We start from the raw sequence: 9,396 nt of genomic DNA, 5'->3' as shown, positions 1-9,396 counted from the left end.
GGTCTGAGGCTTCCGGCCTGCGACCCCCTTCCCTCTTCATGGATTCCTCGTCCTCCCGTCCCAGGTTAGGTTACATGACCGGCTCCCCAGGACCCCCCTGCCAGGGTCACGCGGGCCGGGGAGCCTCGAGGGCGCCTCGAGGGCGCGGGCAGGCAGCGGGGCCCACCTGTTCCTCATCCGCCCTTCTGCTTCCGGGGCAACGCCTCCCTCTTCCTCCCCATGCCGCGAGCTCTCCAGTTCCGGTTCCGGTTTGGCTCCCGCGGCTTCCTTCGGCTGGAGCAGCCCCGCGCCTCTCCAGCTCTAGCTCGAGTGCAGGTGAGTCGCTGTGGCCCAGGCCCGCCTTCCGGCCTTCGTCCTCCGCGCCGCGTTCCGCACCTGCTCCTCCCCGGGCCCTCGGCCTCCGCCGTCAGACCTTCTGCCTTTCGCAGCCCTCCTCTGCGCCCTCCTTGACCCCCTGCGCGCGCCCCGCCCCCCCCCCCCCCCCCCGTCTTCCTCCACCTGCGGGCATTCTGACCTCCCAGGCATCCCAGGTACCGCGTCTCGGCGTCTCCAGCTGACCTCTCCTCGGAAGCCTCCACATCCCTCCCCCCCCCCCCCCCGTTTTATTTGTTTTCCCCTAATTATAGATGCACGCGGAGTCTCAGCACCGGCTGTTTTCGCTCCACGTGACCACCCAGTAGGACCCACTGGATAGGGTTCCTGTGACGCTTAAATAAGGGGGTGGTAACATCCTCCGGGTGGCTGGCGCGGGCCCAGGCCTTCATGGCTTCAGTGATTCTTCCGAAGACAAGACGGCAGCGTGCGTGGACGCTGGATGCGTTCCCCCCGCGGATGGGTGGCGCTGCCTTCAGTTACTCTCGGGGCCCTGGAAGTTTAAGAGGGAAAAATCTGTATCCGTAGATGCATGTGATTGAACAGCTGTGATTTCCACTGTTTTTCTTTCTTTCCCTTTATCGTGCTGTTTCTTTTCGTTTTCCATAGCAAGAAAAAGGACGCGAAAGGAATTCCAGGCCTGTATAAAGTCGTGCTAATGAGTTAAACCAAAGCGTCCCATTCATTCAATAATATTAACGAGGACACTTTTGTTTTTTTAAGATTTTATTTATTCGTGGGAGAGAGACGCACACAGAGGCAGAGACGTACGCAGAGGGAAAAGCAGACTCCTTGCGGGGAGCTGGATGCAGAACTTGATCCCAGGACCCCAGGGTCACAACCTGAGCTAAAGGCAGATGCCCAACCACTGAGCCACCCGGGTGCCCCAAAGGACACTTTTTTTTTGTTTAAGATTTTATTTATTTATTTATTTATTCATGATAGACAGAGACAGAGAGAGAGAGAGGCAGAGACAGGCAGAGGGAGAAGCAGGCCCCACGTAGGGAGCCTGACATGGGACTCGATCCCAGGATTCCAGAATCATGCCCTGGGATGAAGGCAGGCGCATAAGCCGCTGAGCCACCCAGGCTGCCCCAAAGGATACTTTTTAAGCATTTATTTCCTCTCTGCTGAACTATGCTAAGAACTTTAGACGATTATCTCATTCAGTCTATAAAATTATTCCAAGGGATAACTGCTAATATTGTCAGTATTTCGTAAGTAAGAATTTTTTAAGAAATATTTATTGTGTCATGCCCATTACGCTAAATAGGGAGGAACAGGAAAAAAAAAAAATAACACGTAGGATGCCTGGCTGGCTTGGCGGTCGAGCGTCTGACTTCAGCTCAGGGCATGATCCCGGTCCGAGGATCGAGTCCCGCATCGAGCTCCCTGCAAGGAGCTGCTTCTCCCTCTATCTATGTGTCTGCCTCTCTCTGTGTGTCTCTCATGAATGAATAAATAAAATCTTAAAAAAAAAAAAAACATGTCCTTGCATTAACAGGCAGAGGATTGTGGGAGGAAAGACAGATGCATAAACAAAAACATGCAATAAAGTATGGGAGCCACCGCGAGCAACTGTTAGGGCTCAGATGGACACAAAGAAGGGAATGGTCCCTTCTTGGTGTTATTCAGGTGGATGTAAGTCCTGGAGATTTCAAAAGGGCTAGGGAAAAAAAATAGACCTAGAACCATCATCTCAACCACTTTTTTGTTGTTGTCATTAAACCAAAGCTCTCAGCCAACCTCCTTTCTCGCAGTCACTTCTGCTTGCAGGTGCCCCTCTGCATCCCCATTACTGTGTTATCCCCCAGGCCCTTAGGTCCGCTCATTCCAACCTTAGAAAGAAAAGCCCAATATTTTTCACCCCATGTAGTGATTGTAAAAACTATACCCTGTTAATGGCAGCTACTGTAAACCTTCTTAGGAAAGCCATCCAGGGAAAAATAGCATGGCCAACCCCTTGAGGGCAGAGCAGGGCGATTACAAGGTAAGAACCTGAAAGTAATGGTTAAAAATGAGAGAGTCAAAGGAGTTTGTTGTGCTCTTGAGTAGAAGAGCAAGGAGGCAGAGCAAAGCCGGAGTTACTGAGAGGGTCCCTGGGGGCAAAGGATGCAGAAACAGAGGTCCCATACTGGTGGCCAAAGGAAATTCCTAAGAACGAGGACACCTGATGGCCAGTTGTAAGTTACAAACCCTTTTCTTCACGTCGCCAGCGCACGCTCACACACAGATTTGAGAGAAATCTACCACACTCAGTAACACCTTGACATCTTTCAGGGAGAAACAGAGGACTGAATTCTGTGTGGGGGTGAATGCCCTGTGGCATAGAGCTGGGCGCCTCAGTGCAGAGGCAGAGCCAAATTTCACAGTACCCGAAGCTTCTACAGTTTGGCGGGATCCCATTAAAGAACATAAAAATATCAAACTTTTGACAATTTTACTGAAGCCCATGATCATGGGAACACTTTGTTCGGCATCCTACAGCTGGAGTTTAGACTTCTTTAGCTTCCTTATAAATCTTCCTCTGGGCAGATGAGACCATGGGAAAACCAGACCCCACTTGAAAGTCCCCAAGATCTTGGAGGGAGCATGGGCTCCACAAGGTGTGCAATGGGGGAGTCTGATCCAGATCTCAGGGACTGGCCGGATAGGTGGGTTATAATCTCTGGGGAGGAGAGTCCCGGTGAGAAGGTGGAGGATCAGCTGGCTTGATCCTGGAAGTGCCAGTCTGAAATTTTGTGCTCATGGAGGGCCTGGGGGGAGGGGGGCAGGAAGGATGACCACAGGCCTGCAGGGTGATATGAGCTGGCTCTTTAAAAGCTCTTAAAGTCTTAATTAGAAAATTGTGATAGCGAGATCCCCTGCCCTCGCCTCCCTCCCAGGGCACATGGTAAGATCTTTCCTCCACTCTGATTACCCTCATTTTAGAGCTCGGAAAGAAGCTAATCAGAGGGCTGACATTGTATAAGCCACTTCAAGTGCAATTCAGAATTCAGTCTGATGAAGGGAGTCGTCGGGTGTGTGATTATAAAGCAGTGTTCCAAAGTAATTAAGGCACGGAAGGTACAGGGCTCTCCATTTAGGGGAGGGTGGACAGGCACGGTTAGAAGAAATGAGCACAGCTCAACACCACCCTCGGCCAGCTCCCACCTCTGCACACCAACCAACAAGGACAGACCAACTTCATTGCGCTCCTATGTGTCTGGCAGCTTTTCTTATAATCCTCACAACGAGCCTTTGAGGCAGGTGTGTTAGTTTCCTAGGGCTGCTATAACAAAGTAGCACAAATTTAATACCTTAAAACAACACACATTTATTTTCTTAAAATCCTGAATGTCAGAAGTTCAAAATGGGTCTCCCTGGCTAAAATCAAGGTGTCTTCTGGGCCGTGTTCTTTTCTGGCGGCTTTGCCGAGAATTAATTTTCTTGCCTTTTTCAACTTCTAGAAGCTGCCTTTGTTCCTAGGCTCATGGCCCCTTCCATCCTCAAAGCCACCAATGCAAGTCCTTCTCACTGTGACATTGACTTTCCTGCCTCCCTCTTCTGCATTTAAAGGGCTTTGTGATTATATTGGGCCCACCTGGGCAACCCAGAATACTGTTTATTTTAAAGGCAACTGATTACTTTCCCTTTGCAATATAATGTAATATTCACACATTCTAGAGATTAAGGGATTAGGATATGAACACCTTTGGGGCCGCTATTGTTCCTACTGTGGTAGGTAATATTATCTCCTATTTCCCAAGTTAGGAAAATGAGGAACAGAGAGGTTGTGTGACTTGCTCACAGCTGGTGAGCAGTAGAGTTGGGATCTGCCCAGGCCATCTGATGACAGACCCTGTATTCTTAGCCTTTAACCTGTACTCCTTCCAGATATTCCTTGCTCTTTCACTCAGTACTTTAGCACAGGCCTGCATTGATGGAAACAGAAGGATTTAAGGTAACAGAGCAAAGGACCCACAGGAAAAAATGCAGTGGGTTGGGGGGGTGACAAGGAGTGGGGCAGGGATTGCTAGGGATTGCTGGTGGTACAGATGTGCAGAGAGAGGTATACCGTGTACCCCAGATCAGAGCCCTAATGAGTGTCTCCTTGTATTAGGTCACAAGAGAGCTCTGTTCAAATCCCAGCTCTGCACTGGTACTTCCGAGCCTTCCAGCCAGTGTCTTGGTCTCTTGAGTTTCTTCATCTGCAAAATGATAGTAACAGAAGCCACCTTGTGGGTTTGGTGTGTTACTAAAACATACATGAAACACCACCTGAAGCACAGGTTGTGTTCCCTAAATGCTGCTGTTACTCCCTCTCTCTCCCAACTCCCACTCCCCCAAGGAAACCGAACTTTCTCACGTGTGAGTATTAACAGAGGAAGTGGTGGCTGAAATTTGTGGATCTGAGAAGGCAGGATCCAGGGGCAACGGTAGCTCCCTGTACCCCTGCACCAGACTAGATGGGAAATATATCCAACACCCTTGACTGCTTTTCAGGAGGCAGAACCTGGTTACCAGCTGTGGGTTACATCTGAGAGAAACCAGGAGCTCCATTTCATTTATCTCGGGTAGACCACCTTTGATATAATCAGAGAAAGGGTTCTAAAACAAATCTTAAAAACACTAATATTGGGGCACCTGAGTGGCTCAGTCCGTTAGGCGGCTGCCTTTGGCTCAGGTCATGGTCCTGGGGTCCTGGGATTGAGCCCCGCATTGGGCTACCTGCTCAGAGGGGAGTCTGCGTCTTCCTCTCCTACCCATCCCCCTGTTCATGCTTTCTCTCTCTGTGTCTCTCAAATAAATAAATAAAATCTTTTTAAGAACCCCACTAATGTCACCCTATCCATTCTTTCATTTCCTTCCTCCCATTCTCCTTGGTTTGTTTTTGTTTGTTTTGACAAGGTTACAAGAGAGGGAGAGAATAAATGAAATGTTCGTTACAGTTAGAATCCCTTGGTTGAGAGCAACAGAATCTGACTCTGGCTAACTTAAATGCAAGCTGCAATTGGTGGAAGGATGTGAGGGGACACAGCACTGAAGACAGAGCTGAACATCTGGGTCTCAGGAAGACAGAAGCAGGCAGCTGTGGGGATCTGGACAGCAGAGAGGAGTGGAAGGTCTCTTCAGGGCAGTCACGCCTTAAGTGGAGCCTTTCTTGCCTTCTCCCAGGTTTGGCACTGGGCCCACTCTCTGTCTTTTAGGGACATTTGCTGGCCCCTTAACCCTCCAGAGCACCTGCAAGAGAGAGTTCCCCAAAAGAGAGAGGAACAGATAGCCAGCAAGCAGACAGGTGGATTTTCTCCTGGACACTCTTCGGCTTCTTCATTCATTCCTTTATCCTGCAAAGTATTCTCTCAGCAGCTACTGCCACAGAAAACAAGACCAAGCAGTGTCCTGCTTCTTGGTGTGTGGGGAGAGAAGAGCACTTTATATATGTTTTATTATGGGGCCAGCCGAGTCTTGTCAACCCGGGATCCTGAGCATAGTGGCCTCCTGCCATGTCAGCATCGGTCCGAGGAATAAGGACCAGCATGTCCAATCCGACACAGCCTCATACGTTACAGCTGACACAGAGATCTGAGAGCCTCGGCAACCTGCTCAAGCTTATGTGGCAATTTAGAGGCAGGATCACTGCTGGCTCCTTCCATTAAACAACCCAGGCCTTCGTGGGTCCATTAAGAGGGGGCCCTCCTCTTATCTGTCAGGCTCAGCTTTGCCCCATCATGGGTGAGGATGGGAATGGCACCTCCTGAAGTTGCCTGATGACATGGTGCTGGAACCCGGCAATGGGGAGCTCATGTTGGCTACCTTTTTTTTTTCTTTTTTTAAATTTAAAGCTTGTATTTTTGTTTTTATTTGAGAGGGAGAGAGAGGAGCTGAAGCAGGAACAGGACCAGAGGCAAGGGGAGGGGTTGGAGGAGGGAGAAGCCAACTTCCCACTGAGCAGGGAGCCTAGATGCAGGGCTTGATCCCAGGACCCCAGGATCACGACCTGAGCTGAAGGCAGATGCTTAGTTAACTGAGCCATCCAGGTGCCCCATGTTGGCCGTTCTTGAATTGTGCTCCTGGGAGAGCTGGTACCATGCTGGGGAGTTCTGAGCAGGTGCCACTCCCTAGACAGTTGTCAGTGCCCCTGGGGCTTAAAAAAGGAAAAAAGAAAGGGAGAAAAAAGGAGAAACTCCTCCAATCTCTGATCTTGCAGAACAAGGCAAATTTCTCATTTTGAAAGAATTAAAAGCCAAATCTGTCTTATCAAGAGACCAAAGGAAGTTACAAAGTTCAATAGATTTTTTTTCCCTTAAATTCTTGGATCCCATTTGAAAGGAAGATGGTTTCTGTCTTCAACAGAGAGGCAAGTGAAATGAGAGTGTCTCCAGGATGGAGAATTCAGAACTGTGGTTTGTCCAGATGCATCCAGGACGTAAGGGAGGGTGGCCTGTTTCAGAGTGTGGTTGGCAGGTCATTTGAGCAAGGGGTGCCAGACTGGAAGAAGGGCTAGGTTCCAGAAGAACTGGGGGCCTCCTGCTGTCTAGTGACTTCCAGATCACAGCCTTAGGTTTCAAGGAAGGCAGAGGAGAGTGAGCAAATCTAAGCCAGGTTGGTCCTGCAGTGAGCCTCCAAGCCCTACCTCCCATCACTAGGCCTCATCATCATACTCTACAGGAGGTGGAATCTAAACCCAAACATCTAATTTTACCTTGATTACGTTTTATTTCTATGCTGTTCTTGCATCCCGGCTTTTCTTCATGAATAGGCCACTTGAGTCAAAAACAAAACGAAAATGCAATAACCTGAGACCAACCAACAAAATGAAGCAAAGCCAATAAGGTATTTTGTCAGGATAAAACATCTTAAGCCCAGATACACATTGCTTTGGTATCATGTGTACCTCATTTTATCTTTATGGTACCTTTGGCCATCAGCTGGTAGGAGGTTTTCAGAGTAAAGCTCAAACATTATCTTATCTGACAGACTGGCCATCCTATTCCAAAGAAAATAGGGCTTAGCACCTAGAGAAGACCCTGGCATACATTAGATGTTCAGTAAAAACTTGTCAAATAAATAAATGGCAATTTCATCCATAGTATGTGCCCGGAGCCAGTTATGCTGATGCTCAAGGAGTGAGTGGATCATTCTACAACATTTCTTGACTGCCTCCTAAGGTGGAAAAAGTAGGCATGGCGTGGGAAGACACAAAGGAAATAGTATTTCAGGTTGCTCCCCTGGAGGACTTAACCATGTAGTTTGGGAGGAAAAAAATGTACTTGGAAGTTATAGGGGCTAGTGAACTTGTAATAGCAGCAGAGCAGCATGGAGGCACATGAGCAATCCATCTGCAAGGGATTGCATTCATCCACCAGAAATGCTCTGAGTTCTGGGGTATGAGGAGTCCTGAGGCTCACCCCTGCCCTCCCAGAGCCTTGGGTCTGGAGGGGTGATGAAGGGGTAAGGGGAGTGTCCAGAGACAGAGGCAATTTAGGTTTCAGACTTTAAAAGGGACTGATTTAATTTGTTTCATTGCCTTAGAATTAAGGCAGAAATTTGACCAATAAGGTTCAAGAAATACATTTTAAGTTAATGAAATTTAAGAAATGGTATCTCATTTTATTTTTATTATTATTTTAAAGTTTTTATTAAGTAATCTCTATACCTAATGTGGGGCTCAAACTTACAACCTCAAGATCAAGAGTTGCATGCTTTTCTGACTGAGCCAGCCAGGTGCTCCTGGAATCAACTTTTAAAGCTGAGGCAGAGGTTCAAGTTCATCTAATCTACCCTGTACCTCTTTTACTATCAGATGTGAAAACTGAGGCTCACATTGGCCAATGGACAGTTTTCCAGATAAGAAAGAGGCTCATATCCTGGGGTGAGGAAATCACAAGCTCCATATGGTCATGGGTCATGTATGGTGGGAAAAGCATACAACGCAGTAGCTAGTTTGTGGTGCTAATTAAAAATAAAGCTGCTAGTTATTTTGCCAGCAAAAAATGAGTTTATTTGGGAATAGCAAAGAATTGCAATCCCCTGCAAGCAAACTATGGCAAACCCATAGGCAAGTCTGGAGAACAAAGGAAATGAACACTCTTATAGAGAAAAGGGAGGAGACAGGAAGGGCAATTCTAAACAAAAAGTCTATGGGAGGAAACTGGGATTCCAAGCAGAGTGGCTTCTCATTGGCTGAGTTGTAACAGTCTCTCTCTCATTGGCTAGGCTGTTGCCGGGGGAGTAGGAAACCTTTCTTACTCCTTATTAAAGTAGTAGCTACAGTAGTATTAATTTGCAAGGTGTGTCTCTTCCAGTTGGGTCTGCAACTGAAGATGAACCGTAGGCTGTGAGAGCTCCTCCTGCCGGCCTCCTGACTCCACTCTAAACAAGCTTTCCTTATTACTTTTTGCAATGGTCCTAGGATTTTATTTTTAAATTTCATACAGCATTGAAGCATGATGTGAGAGTGATATTTATCAAAGTGAGCGTGTACACCTGACCCAGTGCTCTTCAAAAGCAACATGGTCATGAAAGATAAAACCAAGAAACTGCACAGATCGAAACTTAAGGAGACCTAATGCCTAAAAGTGCCATGATAAACACCTCCCAGTTACTTAAGATGTTAACAGTAGAGGGACCGGGATGGAGGGCATGTGAAAATCTTTCTTTGCAACAATTCTAAAATTATTTAGAACTAAAAAGTTATTCTAAAAAAGAGAGCAAAGAGTGTGTGTATGGGGGCACCAGGGTGACTCAGTCGGTTAAGCATCTGACTTGGCTTTGGCTCAGGTCATGATCTCAGGGTCGTGGGATCCAGAGCCCTGTGTTGGGCTCTGCCCTCAGTGGGGCATCAGCTCCAGATTCCCTCTCCCTCTGTCCCTCTTCCCTGCTTGCACGTGCCCTCTCTCATAAATCAAATAAATAAATAAACAAATAAATAAATAAAATCTTTTAAAAAAACGAGCAAGATGTGGTAGACCATATTTTCTAAAAATGGTTCCACCAATAGTTCTGGTTCCACCTGCTGTTCCAGAAGTTTGCCACTTCCTC

At 47.7% G+C, this 9,396-nt stretch overlaps 1 protein-coding gene across 3 annotated transcripts in view; it reads left to right on the top strand.

Annotated features, from left to right (window-relative positions):
- The first annotated feature begins 243 nt into the window (after positions 1-243).
- LARS2 (leucyl-tRNA synthetase 2, mitochondrial) overlaps positions 244-9,396 on the top strand; it is a 188,896-nt gene continuing 179,743 nt past the window's right edge. Inside the window, exon 1 of one of the 3 annotated variants that reach the window (XM_038566682.1) lies at positions 244-315. The gene's annotated coding sequence lies outside the window, so the exon portion shown is untranslated. The remainder of the gene's footprint in view (positions 316-9,396) is intronic. The other 2 variants (XM_038566683.1, XM_038566681.1) reach the window with 2 other exon arrangements.

This window comes from Canis lupus, chromosome 20 (assembly GCF_011100685.1).
Source record: "Canis lupus familiaris isolate Mischka breed German Shepherd chromosome 20, alternate assembly UU_Cfam_GSD_1.0, whole genome shotgun sequence".
In the NCBI taxonomy this organism is placed as follows: domain Eukaryota; kingdom Metazoa; phylum Chordata; class Mammalia; order Carnivora; family Canidae; genus Canis; species Canis lupus.
The sequence above is the reverse complement of the archived record's forward strand: the minus strand, read 5'-3'. Positions and strand labels throughout refer to the sequence as shown.